General features: G+C 36.6%; 1 protein-coding gene across 2 annotated transcripts in view; it reads left to right on the forward strand.

The window, feature by feature from the left end:
* LOC121738675 (nostrin) overlaps positions 1-14,479 on the forward strand; it is an 85,301-nt gene that overhangs the window by 32,174 nt on the left and 38,648 nt on the right. Inside the window, exons 1-2 of one of the 2 annotated variants that reach the window (XM_042130891.1) lie at positions 10,313-10,322; positions 13,732-13,735. The exons of the other annotated variant lie outside the window; for it this stretch is intronic. The gene's annotated coding sequence lies outside the window, so the exon portion shown is untranslated. Of the gene's footprint in view, positions 1-10,312; positions 10,323-13,731; positions 13,736-14,479 lie in introns of those variants that run through there. 2 annotated transcript variants of the gene reach the window in all.

Below are 14,479 nucleotides of genomic sequence, written 5' to 3' on the forward strand. Positions count from 1 at the left end.
TGGAACTAGCAGCTATAATATATAAACTTGAAATTGTATTAAATATATAAGATTATCGTATCTTTACTTATTTTATATTTTAAAACTTTTTTTATCTTAAATCTAGATCTAATAATATTATGTTTTACAAAATTCTCGTGTCAGTGTTTGTGCGCGAACTCCTTCAAAACGACTCAACCGATTTTAATGAAATTTTGTATATTGTACATTCGTTAGGTCTGAGAGTAGGTTTTTATATCTACTTATTATATTGATTTAGCAGTAAACAAACTTGCCGTTAGTAGGAAGAGCGTCACGAAGCATGTCCATCATGATGACGAATTATATTGTCATTGTTTTAAAAATATTGAGCCTTGTAACATTTGCGGATTAAACAATGCGAACAGAGGCACCACGGCCGTACCAATTATACCTATCCGCTTCCTTCGTATCTGGGTTCCAATTTCCTCCATTTTTGTTCTAAATCTCACACTCTGTACTCATAAAGCTACAGTTATCGTTATACTTATTGTATGTTCAGTGAACGTTAGTACTAAGTACTGTAGTAATAAAGGGAAATAAGGTTAATTATTAGTTATATAAAAAATTATAACAGAATTTCTAATATTGGAAATTGCATTGCTATTATAGTTTACTAGCGACCCGCCCCGGCTTCGCACGGGTAAAAAATATATAGCCAATGTCACTCACTGAATAAATGAGTTTTTAATCTAAACCAATATTATAAAGAGGTATACTTTGTTTGTTTGTTTACTCATAGATCTATTACTACTACCCGACTAAGAGCTGATGACCAAATCAGTCATGACTCATGACTCATGTAGCTTCAGCTGTGTTAAAACTCCGTTAGCTTCTTCCCTGAACAACCCTTTCTGATAATCTGCGTGCTGCGTGCAGATTATCAGAAAGGGTTGTTCAGGGAAGTAGCTAAAGGAGTTTTAATACAGCTGAATCTACATTATTTCTTTTTTTCCCCACCCCACTACTCCCACACCCACCGCCCACGGCCTGCCAGCACGCAGATTATCAGAAAGGGTTGTTCAGGGAAGTAGCTAACGGAGTTTTAATACAGCTGAACCTACATTATTTCTTTTTTCCCCACCTCACTGCTCCCACACCCACCGCCCACGGCCTGCCAGCACGCAGATTATCAGAAAGGGTTGTTCAGGGAAGTAGCTAACGGAGTTTTAATACGCTGAACCTACATTTTTTTCTTTTTTCCCCACCCCACTACTCCCACACCCACCGCCCACGGCCTGCCAGCACGCAGATTATCAGAAAGGGTTGTTCAGGGAAGTAGCTAACGGAGTTTTAACACAGGTGAAGCTACATGACTGATTTGGTCGTCAGCTCTCCGTCGATACTACTGATAGATACATTACTACTCAATAGTCAATACTCATAGACTCCCGCGGGCGCACCCACGCCTTGGTAGCGCCCACTTCGAAACGGGCGTAAATCGCAATATTTTAATTTCGCCTTAACTTCTAAACCAAACGTCCAATTTTAATCATTCAAAGACCAAATATTGTCCACATAAACTGTACTTTGAGATGAAATAATTTATTTTGATAAGGATTATTATCATGAGTAAAATAAATGCATTTAAATGTAGTCAAAAAAAAAAGTATAGTGTGTCGCGGACATGGTTATTTTATAGTTTAGGCAGCGTACGCAAAATAAGTAAATTTTCTGGTTGTTTCCGAAAAACTGAAATATCTTACGGAACCCTATATTTTCCAAAATAAAAAGTAACCTATGTTACTCGTAAATAATGTGGCTTTCGAATGGTGAAAGAATTTTTAAAATCGGTCCAGTAGTTTTAGAGCCTATTCATTACAATTAAACAAACAAACAAAGTTTACCTCTTTATAATATTAGTATAGAAGTATAGATATAGTATATATAGTATATAGTATAGATATAGTATATATAGTATATAGTATAGATTGACAAATTGCAGAATTATTAAGTTAACTAGCTATAAAATATACACTATCAGTATCTAATAGTGTCATTTTCGGTCTAAATCATAGACTTATTTATATACAGTTTATGGTCTAAATTGGATGACAATTACCTATAAAGCTTCTGGATATTTTCTAGATCTATTTCTAAATAGATTTAATAGTCCTCTTTTATTTGTACTTTGTAATACCTTATCTACAGCTTCTTCTTTTAGAGTAAAAGGACCCCTTATTTAGATGCTAATAATCAATCACATCCTTCCTACTAATATTATAAAGGCGAAAGTTTGGTTTGGATGTATGGATGTGTGGATGTATGGATGTTTGTTACTCTTTCACGCAAAAACTACTGAACGGATTTTAATGAAACTTTACAATAATATAGCTTATATATCAGAATAACACATAGGCTACAATTTTAACCGACTTTCAAAATGGGGGAGGTGTTATGTTCGTTTTCTTATATTCAACGATTACTCCGCCGTTTGTTAACCGATTTTCAAAATTTTTCTTTTGGTATATAGGGTATCATCCCAATTTGGTATTATATTCACAAAAGTGGTGATCTGATGAAAGATCCATAAGTAATCGAGGGAACTCCTCAAAACTTATAGGGAAACATGTGGTGACTTCGGTTTCGTGAGAAGTATTCTAAGCATATGCTACCAACAAGTAAGATTTTGCACCGAGATATACCTGGTATACCGTGGTTCGGAAGGTGCTAAGAGAACTCCTGATTTTTTAAAGATACAAGTTTGGGAGTTTCGGCGCTGTTTTAAGAACAGAAAGCATATGCTACTATGCAAATTATATTCATCATCATCATCATCACTACCATATTATACCATTTCATAGTCTTTTAGATCGAGACTCGAGTTTGTCGAGCGATAATTAAAAAAATCTATACCTACCTAATATTATAAACCTGAAGAGTATGTTTGCTTGAAAGCGTCAATCTCAGGAACTACAGGTCCGATTTAAAAACTTATCTCAGTGTTAGATAGATCATTTATCGAGTAAGACTTTATATTATCACGCTAAGACTAATACGACCGAAGAAACTCAGGAAAATGTGGGAAAAACGGGGGAAATATTTTTTATGGGAAAATGTACGGTTTCTGTACAATTCCTAATCTACGCGCGCGAAGCCGCGCGGGACATCTAGTATTATATATTATTATTATAAACAAAAAACAGTAAACAAAACTGTAAAAATTTTTTATACAGAGTGTAACAAAACTAAGTGATAATACTTTAGGGTGTCAAAGACCAATGAGGGTGTGTAGATATTCCTTATAGAGAGTTCACAGTAAAAGTAAGAACGCTGAAAGACCAACTTCTTTTTCACTTTTGTATGGCCAAGCGTGGCGCGCTTTTGTATGGGGAAACTCATGGCGTCATGAGTTTCCCCATACAAAAGTGAAAAAAAAAACCTTTCAGCGCTGCCACTTTCACAATTCACAGTGAACTCTCTACAAGGAATACGTACACACCCTAAAGTATTACCAGTTATCACTTAGTTTTGTTACACCTTGTATATAATAATTAATAATATATTAAACAACTTAAAAGATAAACCAAAGGAAACGATTCTCTACCCGGAATTCCGTACGGCCTTCCGATTAACTCGAATAATGATCACCAAAATATTGTACAGTATTTTTTACACAAAAACCTATTGTTAACTTAATAGTAAAAATACTTTATTATTAGTTTTATTTTGACTGAAAATAAATATAAAAACTGATAATTTAGATATACAATAATTACTCTTTCGTACATACTACCTTTTAGGATTTTTGACGGAAGTTTATCTATTTGCCGGGACAGCTAGTAAAGTATAAATATACGAGCGTGTCTATGAATGACTAGAGATCGCCCAATGGTCGAAATTCGACCTTACTTGCAACGACATTAGGACTAGGTACTACCTATATTTCGTAAAAAATATTGACTTCATCATAGTTTTTTTCAATTCTTGTCTCTGGGACTCAGCTGATCTCAGACTGGCCGTTTAAGCATTGTCTAAAATTATGTCTACTCTGCTAATAGTATCTAAAATTAAATAAAAAAAACAATAATCCATTTTCAATTTGTCAACTTGTTGTTGATTGTTGATTGACTTCAACCATAAATAAGAGTATACTTAATTCGTATGTATAGGCTTGTCACTCAAAAATCTGTCATTTTTCCTAGTAGTAGTGTCGTAGTGTGTGTAACGTTTTATTTGTTAAAAATATATATGATAAAAGCATAATTTTAAAATAATAATAGCTCGATGCACTTCTTCACCATATAAACTATAACTGTGCGAAATTTAATGCACCTACGTTTCCCCATTTTTCGTAAAAAGGGTTACAAAGTTTTTCTCTCACGTATTAATATATAGATTCTAAAGCTACGTCTAAAGTCTAAACGGTGACAAATTTAAGTAATTTGCAAGGAATATTAAATACTCTACAAAACAAAGTGTGTCGAAGCAGCTGATCAACTTTTAATCATCGATATAATCATTTGCGTGGCTTTCATCACCTCAATTCCCACATCGTTGTATAATTTATACGAAAAACCGGTGTTTACTGCCATTACGCAATAAAACATATCCGACTATCGCCGCAAGGTCGCCCAATAAATATACAGCCTATTTTAAACGAACTAGATTTAACCGACAGATCATATCACCATAGTATAAATAGTAGATTAGAATTATACCAGAGATGGAGGCTATGGTGTCTAAAGTAGGACAGAATATAATAATTTTTGTTAAATAGTTTTAAGAGTGAATGTACTTACATTCCTACAAGCTGTTGATGTGCCAAAATAATAAATATAGAAAAAAACTTGAGAGGTGTCAAGGGACACCCGAATGGAACGAAGTTATTTCTTATGTTCAAAAACCTGTGTACTTAAATACACTCAAAAAAATTATAAAAAAACGCCATCTATTGACGCCCAGGAATACTAACAACGCGTCGCTGTTTATTTTTAAAAAACGCCATCTATTTGACGCACAGAAATACTTACTATCAACGCCCTCTACCCCTAACATGCAGGTACTAATAAAAAAGTGTCGAGTTCAAATCAAGGTCAAATATCGTTCTGTCTAGCCTTCAGATTTACGCCTAACGCGCGATATGGAACTTCGTTCCAATAAAATACAAAGGGGCTGCTTAGTTAAGCGATGTCCAATATGTGATAAAGTAGCCTAGGTCATAAAGTGATATTTTATTTGAATTTTTGACGGTGGTTTGACGTGGTCGCTTGTCGCGAGGATTGGAAAGTCACCTCAATAGTCTTTATTATTACCACAATAGACATAACTACCAGTAGTTCGACTGCAAAGAAACGGACAGGTTTCAATATCTGTCAAATTCGTCGGGTTTCACTAGGATTATGAATGGATTGCGATTTGTGCCTCGCGCTGGCTGATTTAATTTATTTTTAAATATTTAAAATAAAGATTTCAAAATGGATTCTGACAATTTTAATCGCATGTGCCAAAACACAAACAACGAAACGACCAAAGAGGAACACGTCCATCGAATATGTCATAGTTTTAAATTCGTAGGTAACAAGCTAACAACCCTAGCGACGATTTTCGTCATATTACGTCAAATTTAAAAATTTCAACATCAGTTCTAAGTCGGCATACTCTATCATTCTGTCTACTCTGTTATTACAGTCTCCCCAAAAAGACTGAATTGTTATTTTTTTTTATTATTAAATAAGTTTTCTTTTTCTCATAAATTGAAGTTATAAAACAATGGAGTATCTAGTCGTACGCGCATATTTGTCACAGATAAGCCACTCATTAACGCGCGTACGACTTTATTACAGAGACCCGAATGAGTTACTCTACTGTACAATAAATAATAATTGTATTGTGATGTCGATGGCTTAGATAAGAGGTACCGTTTAACATTAATTTACCTTGGAAATATCTTCCACTCTGAGGGAGTTTTCACTTTTCATACACTACACAGTACATACCTCAGGTTTGCCAAAACAAAGAATCATAACGCGTTGTTTCACGTCGGATTTCTGTGAGACCATGGTTTTTATTGCTGGTCAAGCGAAACTCAAGTCTTATTCTTGACCTTAAAAGAAGTTCCTTGGCGAATTTCGATGGACGAGTAACCTATAATTACCGACTTAACCACAACTTAACTTAAACGCTATCTGATGGTTCTTTTGGATACTTGAAGCTTTTAAAGCTTCCTTTTTATGCGTGCGTTGTTCGTTAAAAAGCATTCACATTCCCTATCCATACTAACATTATAAATGGGAATGTGTCTGTCTGTTGCCTCTTAACGCCCGAACCGCTGAGCCGATTTTCCTTGTGGAATGGAGATAAGTACTTTGAATTCCGGGAAAGGATATAGGATATTTATTATCCCGGAAAAATGTTCGGTTCCCGTGCGATAAAAGCATTATGGCGCAACGGAGTTTCGGGCATCATCTATATTATCTTATATGTTTAAACGAGCAATTCTTGTATATATATATATATATTTATATATATATATATATATATATATATATATATAATTGGAATCTCCGAATCGGCTACAACGATTTTTAACGACCAGCAGATGGCGCTATTAAGTAACACGAAGTCAATGAGTGCTATACCGAGCGAAGCTCGGTCATCCAGGTACTAGTTTCTTATATACATTATATTATATTTTATACAGAATTCAACACAATATTTATTTGTGTTGAATTCTGTAAACATTGACCCATGTTAAACCAACAACACAAGATATGGTGTGAAAAGACATAATATTTGTCTATAGCTTATGAACTACGTCTTTGAATGCTTTAGATTGACAATCATGGATATCCATCACAGCTCAACATGGCCTTTAAGGCTTTATCATATCGCTTGTCTCACACCCATTGTTTTACCATCCGTCTTCTGAATTTAGATCGCTCTGACAGTGAAAGTAGTCAATCAGAAACACTTTCATTCAAATCGATTGACATTCGACCAGCATCGAGACCCCGCTGCTTGTAGAACAAATTAGCAAGCTGAGCTCATGCTGCCTGGCTATTCCTAGTAGGAAGTACGCAGAAATTAGTAGTAATTAAGACAAGGTCTGATTAGCGGCGTCTTGGCAATTAGAAGAATAGGTTGTTTGCACATTTTTCTCTTCCTGTGATAGCGACCAGTAGCGGCTTTAGGGGGGCGCGATGGGGCGACGGCGCAGGGCGCCGTACATTTTTAGTTACATCTGGCTCTGGGCGCTTGTGCTAAAGGCGTCGGAACTGTCAGCGACTTCGTGATGGCAACTGAAAACACAGCCGCTATAAACAGCAGATGACCTATGCAAATCTGCTCTTTTTAAAGTACCGTAAATGATGTTTCGTGGATTCCTCTTTCTTGAAATCAGTCTTGTGAGATTGAAGCACCTTTTAGGGTCATGTATCTTTAAAAACAACGGCTGCTGGGGAACTTAATAAATAAATAAAATGATAAAAAAGTTTTATTTCCGTATAGGTTACAAAGTAATTCGTTCTGGAAACTCTACCTGCCTACAGGTTCGGAAACTAACCCGGGGTCACTTAATAGCGAAATAGTGGAAAATTGATCTTAAAAAATTGACTTAAGACGCTGACAACTGCCAATGACCTTGAGGATTCGCATTTCTAAGCCACGCCCCCTAATTGTCCGATAAGACAGCGCCAGCTTTGCTAGCGGCTAAACCGGGAACTTCTAAAAGATAGGTTTGATTAATATTGAGCTGTCGCATAGAGATTTCAATAGATGATCGCGTAATAAATAAATACTATGTACTATACTTCCGTGAGCGAACTATAAGAGTGCGGAAGATTAGTGCAGAATGCAGATAGAACGGAGCACAGCGGAGAAAAAATGCACGTTTGTCCTCGAGGATACGCGGGAATCTTTAAAAGTTTGAAGTCGATATTATACTGATTCGTTATGTCTATTGTGGTAGTAATGTAAGCCATACACGTTACGCAGGTAGACCGGAATGTGTGTGGGAATATACCTGTGCAGTTTTTTGGACCTGCGCAGGCGACCAGGTCCCACACACATACCGGTATACCTGTGCAGGAATACCTGCGTGCTGTACAGGTGGATCTCTCCCGTCCCCGGTAGACCGTAGCGTGTAAGGCTTACTTATGGTAAATAAAACACAGTTATTCTTTTATAATATATCTATTATATTATAAAATAATGACAAAACCCAACTGCGTAAAAACATTCAATTTTTTTCATAAACATTTTTTCTGTTACATTACAATTTACATTAAAATTACAATTAAGTACATAAGTACAGCAAGAAATAAAACAAAATTCAGGAATCGTTTTTTACTGTCCCGGCAAACGTTGCTTTGCCATAATATTATATTTACGATAATATTATTATTTTAATTAAGTGACTAACGGCCGTTCCCAATATATGATCTATCTCTGGTTTTGCCCTACTATATATATATATATATATATATATATATATATATATATATATATATATATATATATATATATATATATATATATATATATATTTCCACCCCGGAGTTGATATTGCGTCCTACATGGCGGTTTTTACCGATGATATTGCGTCCGACTGACTTGTTGCATCCTGTATACGGACGCAAGATTGACCATCTCTCAAATTCAGCCAGAAGTAGTGTTAAGGTTAGTACAATGGCTGGGTGAAATATTGGCATGGACGTTGTTTTGTCACCGGAGTGCTTTTCGGCGTATTTCTTAGTTCCGCTATTTGGCGCGCGAATTTTGGAGGTCGCTACTGTGCGCCGTATATCGGTGGCGTATATTCGATACTTTGTTTACGTATAACACGCCGATAATGTGGATTCCTGTATATAATAAAAGTTTTTAAGTTTTTATCAATTCTAATGTGTGATTTAATTACGTCCCACAAAACGACATCGTCCCAGAGGAGACGCGGGGGTGACAGAGGCGAGGGGGCGGAGTTCGCACGCGACATGCAAGGGCATGTTTTTGTTTATATTTTTTGCCGGCCAGCGCGGACGTAATGACGCTTGTGGTATAAATATTGTGTAGTGGGGCGAATATTTGAGAGAGACTAAATTCATGTCTTCAAAGTTGGGTTCACAACGCCTTCGTAAATTTGATGTAACATTACACATTTCAATGTCTAATTAACTTACAAAAATGCTGCTAAAACTATTTGAAAGTAGAGTTAATATTTCAAAAGTTATTATAAAAAAAAGTACCAAATTACGAAATTTTTGCGTGTCGTTTCGATACTGCCGCTTACAATTTATTATTTATAAAAAAAAAATGAGCTAGAAAGGATTAAAAATTTAATGTTAATTTGAAGATAAAGAAGAGAAGAATCCGATACCAACAAATAACACATCAACTTACATTAAATAACTAAAAATTATATTTTTAAAATGTTCATAAAATTCGCGTCATTGTCCTGCGCATTGTTTGTTTTGAATGCCTTGCCGATATACTCAACGTGACGGGTTGAAACCTATTTTGCGATAAAATCTGCTGGCTCACTTTATTTGATCGCAGTGCTTTGGTGTGGATAGAGGTCTTCGTTTTATGCTCTCTCTCTCTCTCTTTGAAATACGTTCTACAAAAATTTCCAAATAAGACGTCATTTACATTTCTCGACTGTGCCAACATTTGTCTGTTTTTCACTACTTTTTTTATACCAAGTTATAAAGGCCCGCAACATTTCTAAGTTCTTAATAATTTTCTTTATATCAATACTTAATTATAAACGAATTTAGTGAATTCCTCATTTTCCTGAACGTCTTTTTCCTGAATAGCCCTAAAAACATAATGACGATCATTCAGAATAATGATTAAATCTGTAACTGTATTTCAGGAAAACAGGAACAAATATATAGAATCGATGCAATGTCGATATTACAATTAGGTAGTTATTTGACACATTTTCGAAAAATAGTAGTAGAATAGTAAGAAAAGTAGTAAAAATGTTATCTACACTTCAATATTATAAAGCAGGAGAGGTTGTTTGTTTGTTTGAACGCGTTAATCTCAGGAACTACTAGTCCGATTTGAAAAATTCTTTCAGTGTTAGATAGCCCATTTATCGAGGAAGGCTATAAGCAATATTTTATCACGCTAAGAATAATAGAAGCGAAGAAATAGAGGAAAATGTGGAAAAAAACGGAGGGAAATTATTTGAAAGGGCTTATTTGAACGCGCTTATCTCAGGAACTACTGGTCCGATTTGAAAAATTCTTTCAGTGTTAGATTGTCGTGTCGTGATTGATGTAGATCGTTTTTTTTAAAAGAAGTGATTTTAAAAACTATTTAAAGACAAAATAAAATGGCCTTGGCCGTCGACCCATTTTGTAATACAAAAAAAATGTTTTAATTGTGGTGCAACGACCAAGAATAATATCAATATTATAATTTTGTTCTACCTATGAAACGAAAGAACATAAAATCGCTTTATAAATCTTCATTTTTCTGGTGCAGCATATTTATTTACAAATAAATATGCAATTTACGATCATTATCCTGACGTCCAGTGTCCTGTTTGTTGTTGAACTGTTTATATACTTACCTGTCTAAAAGTATTTTGGATCGATTGTATTAACTACTATGTCCCTACCTACATACCTACGTATATGACTTTCTTTGATAAGTACTTACCTATTGTATATTTTAAACAAAATCCCATCAGTGAGTGAGTTTAGACTGCGAATTGGGTTGGGACTAATGTATTTTTAAATATCTATACTTACTAATATTGTAGAGACGAAATATTTAATCGTTTGCTTATTACTATTTAACTTACGAGTTACGAGACTACTGAACCAATTTAAATAATTCTTTCGCTATTAGAAAGCCACGGTAATGAGAAAATAGCCCAAAGTGCATCGAAACTCAACGTCAAGTGGTTACCGGGTCATGGGCTAGGCTGTACACTGTACAGTGTTCTGAGATTTTTTTAAAATCTTGACTTTGTTCATTCAAAAATCGACACCCTTGACAAGATTTATAGCAACTGTGATAATAATAATGTACTTTTATTCAGCTCGATAACATAAAAACCTTAATCTAGACAATTACAACATGCAAATTATTTTATTTTCAATGGTTTTTTATATTAGAATGTTAAGATCGCTAAACTTATAATAATAATAATGTACTTTTATTCAGCTCGATAACATAAAAACCTTAATCTAGACAATTACAACATGCAAATTATTTTATTTTCAATGGTTTTTTATATTAGAATGTTAAGATCGCAACCGGCAGCTTAGCTAGGTTACAGTATAACCTGTGTTAAAGCCACCGGACCCTTTCCCAACTACTGATCGCATATCGCTGATTTTACATTTCAGGCAATTAAAATTAGATTACAAATCAAATCAATGGTTAAAATTAATCAAACTTGATACAATAAACGGGGGCGGTGGTTACTCGCGTCCGTAGGAATTACCTTTTACTACCCTACACGTGTCCCCCGGGTGGTGCTAAACGAGTAACAACGCCGAGTCTCAGGCGGCGGATATGATAACCTGACTCCTAGGCAGTAGTGGCCTTGAGGACTAAATACCCTCAAAAAGTCTAGCGCGGAAAGCAACGGGAAACTACCGCGACTATAATCCCAAGAAAACCACCATGATTAAGAACGCCACCAGAGATAATATGATGTCATGCGACCCGACTGACGCTCGGCGCCAGCTTGGTTCCGGGCCGACTGGTGTGAAATTGGCTACCGGCTGCAGTTGGAAACATAACATCTTACTCTAGCAAACTAACACCCAAGGGAAGGGCAATAACAATAGGAACCTGGAATGTCCGTGGACTTTTAAGGCCAGGAAAAATCGAAGTTGTTGAAGCGGAGATGGAGCGCTATAATCTGGCTATACTAGGATTGAGTGAGACCCATGTCAAAGATAACGGATACCACATCACACCTGAAGGAAATATGGTAATCTACTCTGACAGGCAAGACAATAGTTTTAGTGGTGTGGGCTTCATAGTTGCTAGCTGGCTACGAGACAAGGTATTGGGGTATAATACCATCAACAATAGAATTATATCCTTATAAATTTCAGCCCATCCACACCCAATTAACTTTGTACAGGTCTATGCGCCGACCACTGCAGCCACCGAAGAAGAGATGGAGGAATTTTACCACGAGCTAGAATATAGAAAAGAAAAAAACCTGCAAAGCGTTACCAAAGAAGGAATGTACTATCATCCTGGGAGACTTTAATGCTAAGATAGGGCACACTGATAATGATCAACACCTAAGGAATGTTATTGGGGAATACGGCTTAGGAGCCCGCAACAGACGAGGTGAGATGTTGTTAGAGTTTTGCATTGAAAAAGGACTATTCGTAACTAACACGGCATATAAACAACATCCAAGACGCTTATGGACATGGCGATCGCCAACAGGTCATAAAAATCAGATTGACTTCATATTAATCAGCACCAGATGGAAGTCGTGCATAACTCTCTCAAAGACTTTTCCGGGTGCAGATTGTGGCAGCGACCATCAGCTGTTAATAGCTCAATACAGAGTCCGCCTCAAAGTAGTTTCAAAGCCTCCACCATCCAAAAATATTCTTCTAACACAAGAAGCGAAAGCTTTTGAGGACACACTACAAACTCGACTGGACAGTGAAACGTATTGCCCATTTGACTCAGCCAATACATCATGGAATCAGCTTAAGGCCGCATTAGAAGAGACAACTAGAACAATCATTTAGTTTCCGTCCATTTGTGATTGGACGGAAACTAAAACACCCTAGATCTGAGTGGATGACCACTTGGGAGGCAATCGCACAAAGAAAGGCTCTAAAGACTGGAGGAATTCGTTCAAAGGAAGAACAACAGCGATACTCTGAACTTGACTCACTAGTACAGCGTCTCTGTGGACATGACAAGAATGCATATATCAATTCTATATGTAGAGATATACAAACACACTCTGATACCCTACATCCAAGAGACATGTTCCAAAAGGTATAAATTCTCACACGGGAACGAAAATCAAAATCTTGGAACATAGAAGATGAAAAGGGTAACCTGATTTTAGACAAGAACCAAGTGATGACAAGATGGAGGAACTACTGCCAAGACCTGTACAAATATGACGCTGATGAACCTGACACTAGATTAGATTTTACAGATAAAGAACCCGACATCGTTCTCCATGAAGTAGAAGCAGCTATAAATAAGCTAAAAACAAAAGCTTGCGGTGGAGATGGTATACAGGCACAAGTGCTTAAGAGCTTGGGTAAGTATGGAATCAGAGTAATGCATTCAATATGTCTTAAAGTATGAAGAACAGGACAGTGGCCAGACGATTGGACAGAATCTCTCGTGATACCACTACATAAGAAAGGGTCGACTAAAAAGTGTGGAAATTATCGGACCATCTCACTAATTTCACACGCCAGTAAGATTCTTCTCCATGTTATAAACAACAGATTGGCACACTATATAACTAGACAGATATCCAAAGAGCAGGCGGGATTCGTAAAGGGCAGGGGTACCCGAGAACAAATCCTAAACATCCGTCAGCTGATAGAAAAGAGCAGAGAATTCAATGTCCCAATAGTACTCTGTTTTGTGAATTACGCTAAGGCCTTTTTTAAGGTCTGGTCCAAAATGCTGGAGGTGATGAGAGAGTTGGGCGTCCCCGATCATCTCATATTTTTGGTACAAAACCTCTATCTGGAAGGTCGATCAAGGGTGCGATTAGACAATGATCTGTCAGAGCCGTTTGCTACAGAGCGTGGTGACAGACAGGGTTGCATCCTCTCTCCACAGCTGTTCAACCTCGTAGGCGAATATATAATGCGTCGAGTGTTGGAAGATTGGGAGGATGGTATTAAAATTAACGGATACCTTCTCAACAACCTAAGGTTCGCTGACGACACCACGCTTATAAGTACTTGCGAAGTGAAACTTGCTGAACTTCTAGCGCGGCTCGAAAAGATTAGTCGAGACTTTGGCCTCCAAATCAATCGCAATAAAACCAAACTGATGTACGTCGATAAGCTGAACCAAATACAAAAGACATCCTTATTACAAGATCTCCAACCCGTAGAGGAGTTTGTCTACCTGGGATCGTTGATTAGCAACAATGGTAACTGCGAGAGGGAGGTTGTTCGACGGGCTCAGATGGCTAAAGGCTTAGAAAAGATATGGAAGAATAAGAACATCTATCGTAGCACAAAAATGGGAATTAGGATAAAATTATACAGAACTCAATATTTAAAAAAGCCTTTTGCTCGTTTGCCTTCTAATTTCATTAAAAAGGTATACTAAAAAATTTATTACGATACGCTGCACTCCGCAGTAGGGGTGGGTCGTTATGTGATTTTTAACCGACGAAACAAGTTGTAACTGTACGACGCGGGCGCCCGGTAACGGTGTGACGTCATATCACAATTTCGCCGCGCGGGCCCCATACAATAAACGTGATTTTTTTCTCTATCTCAATAACTGCAACAGGTAGGCACTTGAAATTTTCATCAAG

This window comes from Aricia agestis, chromosome Z, assembly GCF_905147365.1.
Source record: "Aricia agestis chromosome Z, ilAriAges1.1, whole genome shotgun sequence".
NCBI lineage: Eukaryota > Metazoa > Arthropoda > Insecta > Lepidoptera > Lycaenidae > Aricia > Aricia agestis.